Source organism: Arachis duranensis, chromosome 1 (assembly GCF_000817695.3).
Source record: "Arachis duranensis cultivar V14167 chromosome 1, aradu.V14167.gnm2.J7QH, whole genome shotgun sequence".
In the NCBI taxonomy this organism is placed as follows: domain Eukaryota; kingdom Viridiplantae; phylum Streptophyta; class Magnoliopsida; order Fabales; family Fabaceae; genus Arachis; species Arachis duranensis.
The window spans coordinates 34,232,586-34,241,621 of NC_029772.3; the positions used below are offsets into that span (position 1 = coordinate 34,232,586).

At 38.0% G+C, this 9,036-nt stretch overlaps 1 non-coding gene across 1 annotated transcript; it reads right to left on the reverse strand.

Moving 5' to 3' along the window:
- Positions 1-294: 294 nt before the first annotated feature.
- On the reverse strand, positions 295-402 carry LOC127742952 (small nucleolar RNA R71). The gene has a single exon (XR_008004299.1). It is a non-coding gene; the product is annotated as a small nucleolar RNA R71 (small nucleolar RNA).
- Between the last annotated feature and the right edge of the window lie 8,634 nt (positions 403-9,036).

Sequence of the window (9,036 nt, forward strand, 5' to 3'; positions counted from 1 at the left end):
GCAAACAATTTTGAGCTGAAACCTTAACTAGTTGCTCTAACGCAACAGAACTGCAAATTCCATGGACTTCCATCAAAAGATCCTTATCAGTTTTTAACTGAATTTTTGCAGATCTGTGAGACTGTTAAGACTAATGGAGTAGATCCTGAAGTCTACAGGCTCATGCTTTTCCCTTTTGCTGTAAGAGACAGGGCTAGAACATGATTGGACTCTCAACCTAAAGATAGCCTGGACTCTTGCGATAAGCTGGTCACGGCCTTCTTGGCTAAGTTCTTTCCTCCTCAAAAGCTGAGCAAGCTTAGAGTGGATGTTCAGACCTTCAAACAAAAAGATGGTGAATCCCTCTATGAAGCTTGGGAAAGATACAAGCAGATGACCAAAAGGTGTCCTTCTGACATGCTTTCAGAGTGGACCATTTTGGATATATCCTATTATGGTCTATCTGAGTTCTCTAAGATGTCACTGGACCATTCTACAGGTGGATCCATTTACCTAAAGAAAATGCCTGCAGAAGCTCAAGAACTCATTGACATGGTTGCAAATAACCAATTCATGTACACCTCTGAGAGGAATCCTGTGAGTAATGGGACGCCACAGAGGAAGGGAGTTCTTGAAATTGATGCTCTGAATACCATATTGGCTCAGAACAAAATGTTGACTCAATAAGTCAACATGATTTCTCAAAGTCTGAATGATGGCAAAATGCATCCAACAGTACTAAAAAGGCATCTTCTGAAGAAGAAGCTTATGATCCTGAGAATCCTGCAATGGCAGAGGTAAATTACATGGGTGAACCTTATGGAAACGCCTATAATTCCTCATGGAGAAATCATTCGAATTTTTCATGGAAGGATCAACAAAAGCCTCAACAAGGCTTTAATAATGGTGGAAGAAATAGGTTTAGCAATAGCAAGCCTTTTCCATCATCTTCTCAGCAACAGACAGAGAATTTTGAGCAGAGCTCCTCTAGCTTAGCAAACATAGTCTCTGATCTGTCTAAGGCCACTTTAAGTTTCATGAGTGAAACAAGGTCATCCATCAGAAATTTGGAGGCACAAATGGGCCAGCTGAGTAAGAAAATCACTGAAACTCCTCCTAGTACTCTCCCAAGCAATACTGAAGAGAATCCAAAAAGAGAGTGCAAGACCATTGACATAGTTAAAATGGCCGAATCTAGAGAGGAAGGGGAGGACGTGAATCCCAATGAGGAAGACCTCATGGGACGTCTCCCAGACAAGAAGGAGTTCCCTATTGAGGACATAAAGGAATCTAAGGCTCATATAGAGACCATAGAGATTCCATTAAACCTCATTCTACCATTCATGAGCTCTGAGAACTATTCTTCCTCTAAAGAGGATGAAGATGTAACTGGAGAGCAAGTTGCTCAATATCTAGGAGCTATCATGAAGTTGAATGCCAAGTTATTTGGTAATGAGACTTAGGAAGATGCACCTCCCTTACTCATTAGTGAACTAGATATATGGGTTCAGCAAACTTTACCTCAAAAGAAACAAGATCCTGGTAAATTCTTAATACCCTGTACCATGGGCACCATGACCTTTGAGAAGGCTCTGTGTGACCTGGGGTCAGGTATAAATCTTATGCCACGCTCTGTAATGGAGAAACTGGGAATCTTTGAGGTACAAGCTGCCACATTCTCATTACAGATGGTAGACAAGTCAATAAGACAAGCTTATGGATTGGTAGAGGACGTGTTTGTAAAAGTTAAAAGCCTTTAATCCCTGCTGATTTCATAATATTAGACACTAGGAAGGAAGATGATGAACGCATCATCCTTGGAAGACCCTTCCTAGCCACAGTAGGAGCTGTGATTGATGTTAACAGAGGAGAATTAGTCCTTCAATTGAGTGGGGACTACCTTGTGTTTAAGGCCCAAGGGTATCCCTCTGTGAACATGAAAAAGAGGCACGATAAGCTTCTCAAAATAGAGTCAAACAAAGCCCCCACAATCAGACTCTAAGTTTGGTGTTGAACCCCCACATTCAAACTCTAAGTTTGGTGTTGGGAGGTCTGGTGCACGATATTGTGATCATCAATGGCACCATCAATATGGTACACTCAATTGCAATCTCAACTCTTTATCACAACTTCACACAACTAACCAGCAAGTGCACTGGGTCGTCCAAGTAATAAACCTTATGCGAGTAAGGGTCGATCCCACGGAGATTGTTGGTATGAAGCAAGCTATGGTCATCTTGTAAATCTCAGTCAGGCAGATTCAAATGGTTATGGAGGATTAATGATTAAAAGATAAATAAAACATAAGATAAAGATAGAGATACTTATGTAATTCATTGGTGAGAATTTCAGATAAGCATATGGAGATGCTTTGTCCCTTCCGTCTCTCTGCTTTCCTACTGTCTTCATCCAATCCTTCTTACTCCTTTCCATGGCAAGCTGTATGTTGGGCATCACCATTGTCAATGGCTACAGTCTCGTCCTCTCAGTGAAAATATTCAACGCGCTCTGTCACAGCACGGCTATTCATCTGCCAGTTCTCGATCATGTCGAAATAGAATCCAGTGATTCTTTTGCGTCTGTCACTAACGCCCCACAATCGCGAGTTTGAAGCTCGTCACAGTCATTCAATCCCTGAATCCTACTCAGAATACCACAGACAAGGTTTAGACCTTCCGGATTCTCAAGAATGGCCGCCAATGAATTCTAACTTATACCACGAAGATTCTGATTAAGGAATCCAAGAGATATCCACTCAATCTAAGGTAGAACAGAGGTGGTTGTCAGGCACACGTTCATAGGTGAGAATGATGATGAGTGTCACGGATCATCACATTCATCAAGTTGAGGAACAAGTGATATCTTAGAACAAGAATAAGCTGAATGAATAGAAGAACTATAGTAATTGCGTTAATACTCGAGGTACAGCAGAGCTCCACACCTTAATCTATGGTGTGTAGAAACTCCACCGTTGAAAATACATAAGTGATAATGGTGATCATTGGATTCGGCCCCAGAGAGGGAACCAGAAGAACCAAGATCTAGGCATGGCCGAGAGGCCAGCCCCCATGATCTAAGAACTAGACGTCCAAAGATGATCCTAAGATCTAAATTGATCCAAAGATGACTAATACAATAGCAAAAGGTCCTGTTTATAGAGAACTAGTAGCTTAGGGTTTACAAAAATGAGTAAATGACAGAAAAATCCACTTCCGGGCCCACTTGGTGTGTGCTTGGGCTGAGCGTTGAAGCTTTCATGTGTAGAGACTTTTCTTGGATTTAAACGCCAGCTTTTGTGCCAGTTTGGGCGTTTAACTCCCACTTCTGTGCCAGTTCCGGCGTTTAACACCGGGCAGTCTTGAGCTGATTTGGAACGCCAGTTTGGGCAATCAAATCTCAAGCAAAGTATGGACTATTATATATTGCTGGAAATCCCAGGATGTCTACTTTCCAACGCAATTAAGATCGCGCCAAATGGGCTTTTGTAGCTCTGGAAAATCCACTTCGAGTACAGGGAGGTCAGAATCCAACAGCATCTACAGTCATTTTCAACCTCTGAATCAGATTTTTTCTCAGGTCCCTCAATTTCAGCCAGAAAATACCTGAAATCACAGAAAAATACACAAACTCATAGTAAAGTCCAGAAAAGTGAATTTTAAATTAAAACTAATAAAAATATAATAAAAACTAACTAAAACATACTAAAAACATACTAAAAACAATGCCAAAAAGCGTATAAATTATCTGCTCATCACAACACCAAACTTAAATTGTTGCTTGTCCCCAAGCAACTGAAAATCAAATAGGATAAAAAGAAGAGAATATACAATGAATTTCAAAAACATCTATGAAGATCAGTTTTAATTAGATGAGCGGGGCTTTTAGCTTTTTGCCTCTAAACAGTTTTGGCCTCTCACTTTATCCTTTGAAGTTCAGAATGATTGGCTTCTATAGGAACTCAGAATCTAGATAGTGTTATTGATTCTCCTAGTTAAGTATGTTGATTTTTGAACACAGCTACTTCATGAGTCTTGGCCGTGGCCCAAAGCACTCTGTTTTCCAGTATTACCACTACAAAAAAGAGGCATAAAATGGCAATAATATTACGGCGGTTGTACAAAATTACCGTAATATTTGGATATTATGACATGATTTTGTGGTGCCATAATTAATTTATACCTAAGAGTGGTTTTTGTGGATTCTGGCGGTTTTAAAACGCCATTACAACATTGTATAAAAAAGCCCAACCCTAACTTAACTTTCATTACACATTCGATGCGAGACGATGGCCACTATGAGAGAACGGTTGAATCTCTGCCACTCGCAATCTCCTCTGTTCACAATCTCCTCCGGCGATGATCCCCTCCAACGATGACCTCCTCCGGCGACGTCTCCTCCAGCAACGGTCTCCTCACGCGACATCTCCTCATGTGACATCTCCTCCAGCGACATCTCCTCTAGTGACATCTCCTCCGGCGACATCTTCTCCAGCGACAATTTCCTCCGACAACGTTCTCCTACGTGGCAATCTCGTCCATCGAGCTACTGTGCTGCGAGCTTCTCCACCGCTCGCAGACTCGCGAGGTAGGTTTTTCTCCCTTTTTTCCTTTGTTCTGTTGAAAAAATTTCATTCTGATCGATTGTCTTAGGCTCGCTTTAGATTGGATGAAAAAATTTAATTAAATTGGTTTAAATCTCAGCATAGTAGTCAAAATAGGTTGCTTACTTTTCTCTTTATTTTGCTTGCAATGTTTCTTGTTTTGATTTGGGAGACGATAATGGTTTGATTGGTCAATTTGATGGTGGATTCTACTTTGCTTTTCTTGTTGCCGAGAAGGTAGTGTGTGTGACTTCTTAGTTGCATGCTCTTGATTTGTTATTTTTCTTATTTTTAATGGGTTTCATATTCATGTGAATGGCAATTAGATTGTTGTTTCTACCATTGATCTGATAAGTAATATGTATGGGAAGCAGTTGCTGACAGTAACTCCTATGTGATTACACTCTACTTAAAAGTAAGTCACATTTCCTTCACTTTTTTTTCTTCTTTGATTAAAATGTTCAATGCCTTTCTATGTTATTGAACTCTTGGGTTATTACTCAATTAAACCACTTGATCTGCGTTGATTAAACATATATATTTATGCGGGAGAACACTATAATTTTGACCTTTTTTTAACATGGAAAGGCGCATATCGTAGCTTCAAAAATGCAGATATGCTTCTAACAGGAATTGACTTCTCAAGTAATCATCTCACAGGTGAAATACCAAAGGAAATTGAGTTGTTATTTGGATTGGTTTTATTGAACTTATCAAGGAACAGTCTCAATGGGGAAATCATCTCTAATACTGGGAACTTACAATCACTAGAGTTTCTTGATTTGTCAAGAAATCATTTGTCGGGCAAAATCCCTTCAAGTCTCTCCAAAATTGATCGTCTTGCTATGTTAAACTTGTCAAACAATGATCTTGATGGCAAAATTCCAATTGGAACGCAACTGGAGAGTTTCGATCCTGTAACTTATGAAGGAAATCCCAATCTTTATGGAGAACCTCTTAACAAGAAATGTCAAGAAGAAACCACAGAAGATCATAGGCCTGTAGCACAAGTGAGTGATGACAATTCAATATACTTGGAGGCATTATACATGAGCATGGGGATAGGGTTCTTCACAGGCTTTTGTGGCTTCATAGTTTTAGTATTATTCATCTCCTCCTACAGAGAACCCTACTCCAAGTTCTTGGTCATCAGAATCTATCTGATAAAAAACTCACTATATATGGCTAGAGGATGAACAGGTAAATTTCTTCCTTGTATTGAAAGTGGACTTATTCTCAAACACTGGTTCCATGTACTGAGATTGAAATTTCTTGCAGGATCTCTTACTTTTGCTTGCGTTATGGCCTTATGGGGGGTGACACTGCATCTTCTGCTGTTATCAATAAACCCAACGGAATAATTTGGTTCTCAGCATGCTGTTGTTGAACCTTTTTCTTATACTAGTGGTATGAATGCATCTTTTGCTGTAATAAAATTGTTAATGTTAAAAATTTATCAATATGTTTGAGTATTATCAATGTGTTTGAGTTAGGTACTTGGTTTTTCAACTTTCTGTCTCATGTAAGTGGTTAAAAAGTTAGAACAAACCAATTTATTTGATTATTTGAATTCAACTTGTTTGAAGATTTAATCTCATTTTTATTGATAAATTCTTTGATTTGAGTATTTGAATTCATTTTTTCTTAGTATTTTGTTCTTATTAATAGAATTAATCAAATGTATAATGCAGAATTTTTTTAACTAAATGTATGATGCTTCAGTGACAAAGTACCAAGATTATGGTCACTGAAAGAAATTATATGAGACAAGATGTTCTCCATATTTAATTTATATCCCCCAGCCCCTCTTCTGTTTCTCTAACTGTGGTTATGCATGTGCACGAAGAAACTAAGAGATGAGCTTACTAGAGCACTAATGGAGGCAAATGAGAGTAATGATGATATAGGAGCTGAGTCATTCAATGAACTTGTGAAAGAGTTTACCTAAAAATAAGACCTTAAGACTTTTGCTTTCAAGACCAAAGCCATGGTACATTTAATGTGTTTGCTTTCGATAGTTTAATGTGATAAATCGCCTCATCGATCCTAATTTTCGCCACCTGGTTCTCCTAACTGACAATGTCATTGCTGCATTTGTTGTTGTGGCCTCTACAGTTCAAAATTTGGATGCATTATCATAGTAAAGGTATGTGGTTTAATTTTTCTCCTTCAAAGGGAATCACTCTATATACTCAACACCCCACTACCACACCCTTTTCTCACATAACCATAGCTTTAGCTTCCTCCATCTTACATCTCCTTTTATTTTCTCTGTCATTACCATTATCCATTGCCTTACTTCTTTCTTTGACAATTTGAGCAGGGAAAATAAAAAGTTGAAAAAAAAGCTTTGGTTTTGAGGTTAATGGATATCCATCGGTAATGCAGAAATTCATAAACAAATGATTGTGAAAAGAGATTTTTTCTTTTTTACAAACTTAGGTTATTCCTTCATGTTTTCAGATTCAATTTTATATCTTTTTTTATAATGCTCATAATTATATTTTTTTTGTAGGGATTGGATCAAGAGAGTGACATTCCATCACCAAGAGAGTTAGGAAGTAGGTTTTCTGGAGCGAGCAACAAAGAAGCATGATCTTGTATGATAAAGATTTTATGTATTGAGTATTATTTTTGAAATTATTGAAAAATGTTATCTTTGATATTTTGTTTTTGGATTATGATTTTTTATTTTCGGAGACTGTATGAATTAAAAATCTTGTTATGATGTTTGATTTAAGGTTATGCTTTTTGGTGATTATGAGATTTTAAAGTTTGAGTTCTAAAAATGTCACTTTAAATACGTAGTTTCAATCTCATTTTAAAAAGTATAAAATTGCAATTAGGTAAAAATGACGGCTAAAAACGTCATTTTAAACAAAAATGGTGTCATTATATCCTAGTAAAAACGGCAGTTAAAAAGTCATTAAACCTTGGTAAAAATGGCGGTTAGAAATGCCATTTTAAATGAAAAGGATGCCATTAAATCCTGGTAAAAACGGCAGTTAGAAACGCCATTTTAAACGAAAATGGTGCCATTAAACCCTGGTAAAAACGGCGGTTGGAAATGCCATTTTAAACGAAAAAGATGCCATTAAACCCAGGTAAAAACGGCGGTTAGAAATGCCATTTTAAACGAGAAGGGTGCCATTAAATCCTGGTAAAAACGGCAGTTTGTAACCGCCATTTTAAACAACAACAAAACCGCCGTTTTATCTGGTTAAAATGGCGGTTAAAACCGCCATTTTAACCGCCAGAAAACCGCCGTATTATCCACTGGTTATTACGGCAGTTTTCAAAAAATCGCCGTAATAACCAGAATGGCGCCCAGAATTCCGGCATTTCTTGGAAGCGCCATTTTCGGTAATAATGACGGTTGTAACCGCCGTAATTACCTTAAAAAACCGCCATTTTAACCCTTTTTTTTGTAGTGTACTACCGGATACATCCATGCCACAGACACATAACTTGGTGAACCTTTTCAGATATTGACTCAGCTTTGCTAGAGTCCCCAATTAGAGGTGTCCAGGGTTCTTAAGCACACTCTTTTTGCTTCGGCTCACGACTTTAACCGCTCAGTCTCAAGTTTTCACTTGACACCTTCACGCCACAAGCACATGGTTAGGGACTGCTTAGTTTAGCCGCTTAGGCCAGGATATTATTCATGTGGGCCCTCCTATCCATTGATGCTCAAAGCCTTGGATCCTTTTTATTTTTACCCTTGCCTTTTGGTGTTAAAGGGCTATTGGCTTTTTGTGCTTGCTCACTCTATTTTTTTTTGAATTCACTGCTTTTTCTTGCTTCAAGAATCAATTTGATGATTTTTCAGATCCTCAATAACATGTTTCCTTTTTCATCATTATTTCAAGAGCCAACAATTTTAACATTCATGAACAACAAATTCAAAAGACATATGAACTGTTCAAGCATACATTCAGAAGTCAAAAGTATTGCCACCACATCAAAATAATTAATCTGTTATAAAATTCGAATTTCATGCAATTCTTCTCTTTTTCAATTAAGAACATTTTTCATTTAAGAAAGGTGATGGATTCATAGGACATTCATAACTTTAAGGCATAGACACTAAGACACTAATGATCATAAGACACGAATATAGATAAACATAAAGCATATTTTTTTGAAAAACAGGAAAATAAAGAACAAGGAAGTTAAAGAACGGGTCCACCTTAATGATAGCGGCTTGTTCTTCCTCTTGAAGATCTTATGGAGTGCTTGAGCTCCTCAATGTCTCTTCCTTGCCTTTGTTACTCCTCTCTCATGATTCTTTGATCTTCTCTAATTTCATGGAAGAGGATGGAATGTTCTTGGTGCTCCACCCTTAGTTGTCCCATGTTGGAACTCAATTCTCCTAGGGAGGTATTGATTTGCTCCCAATAGTTTTGTGGAGGAAAATGCATCCCTTGAGGCATCTCAGGGATTTCATGATGAGGAAT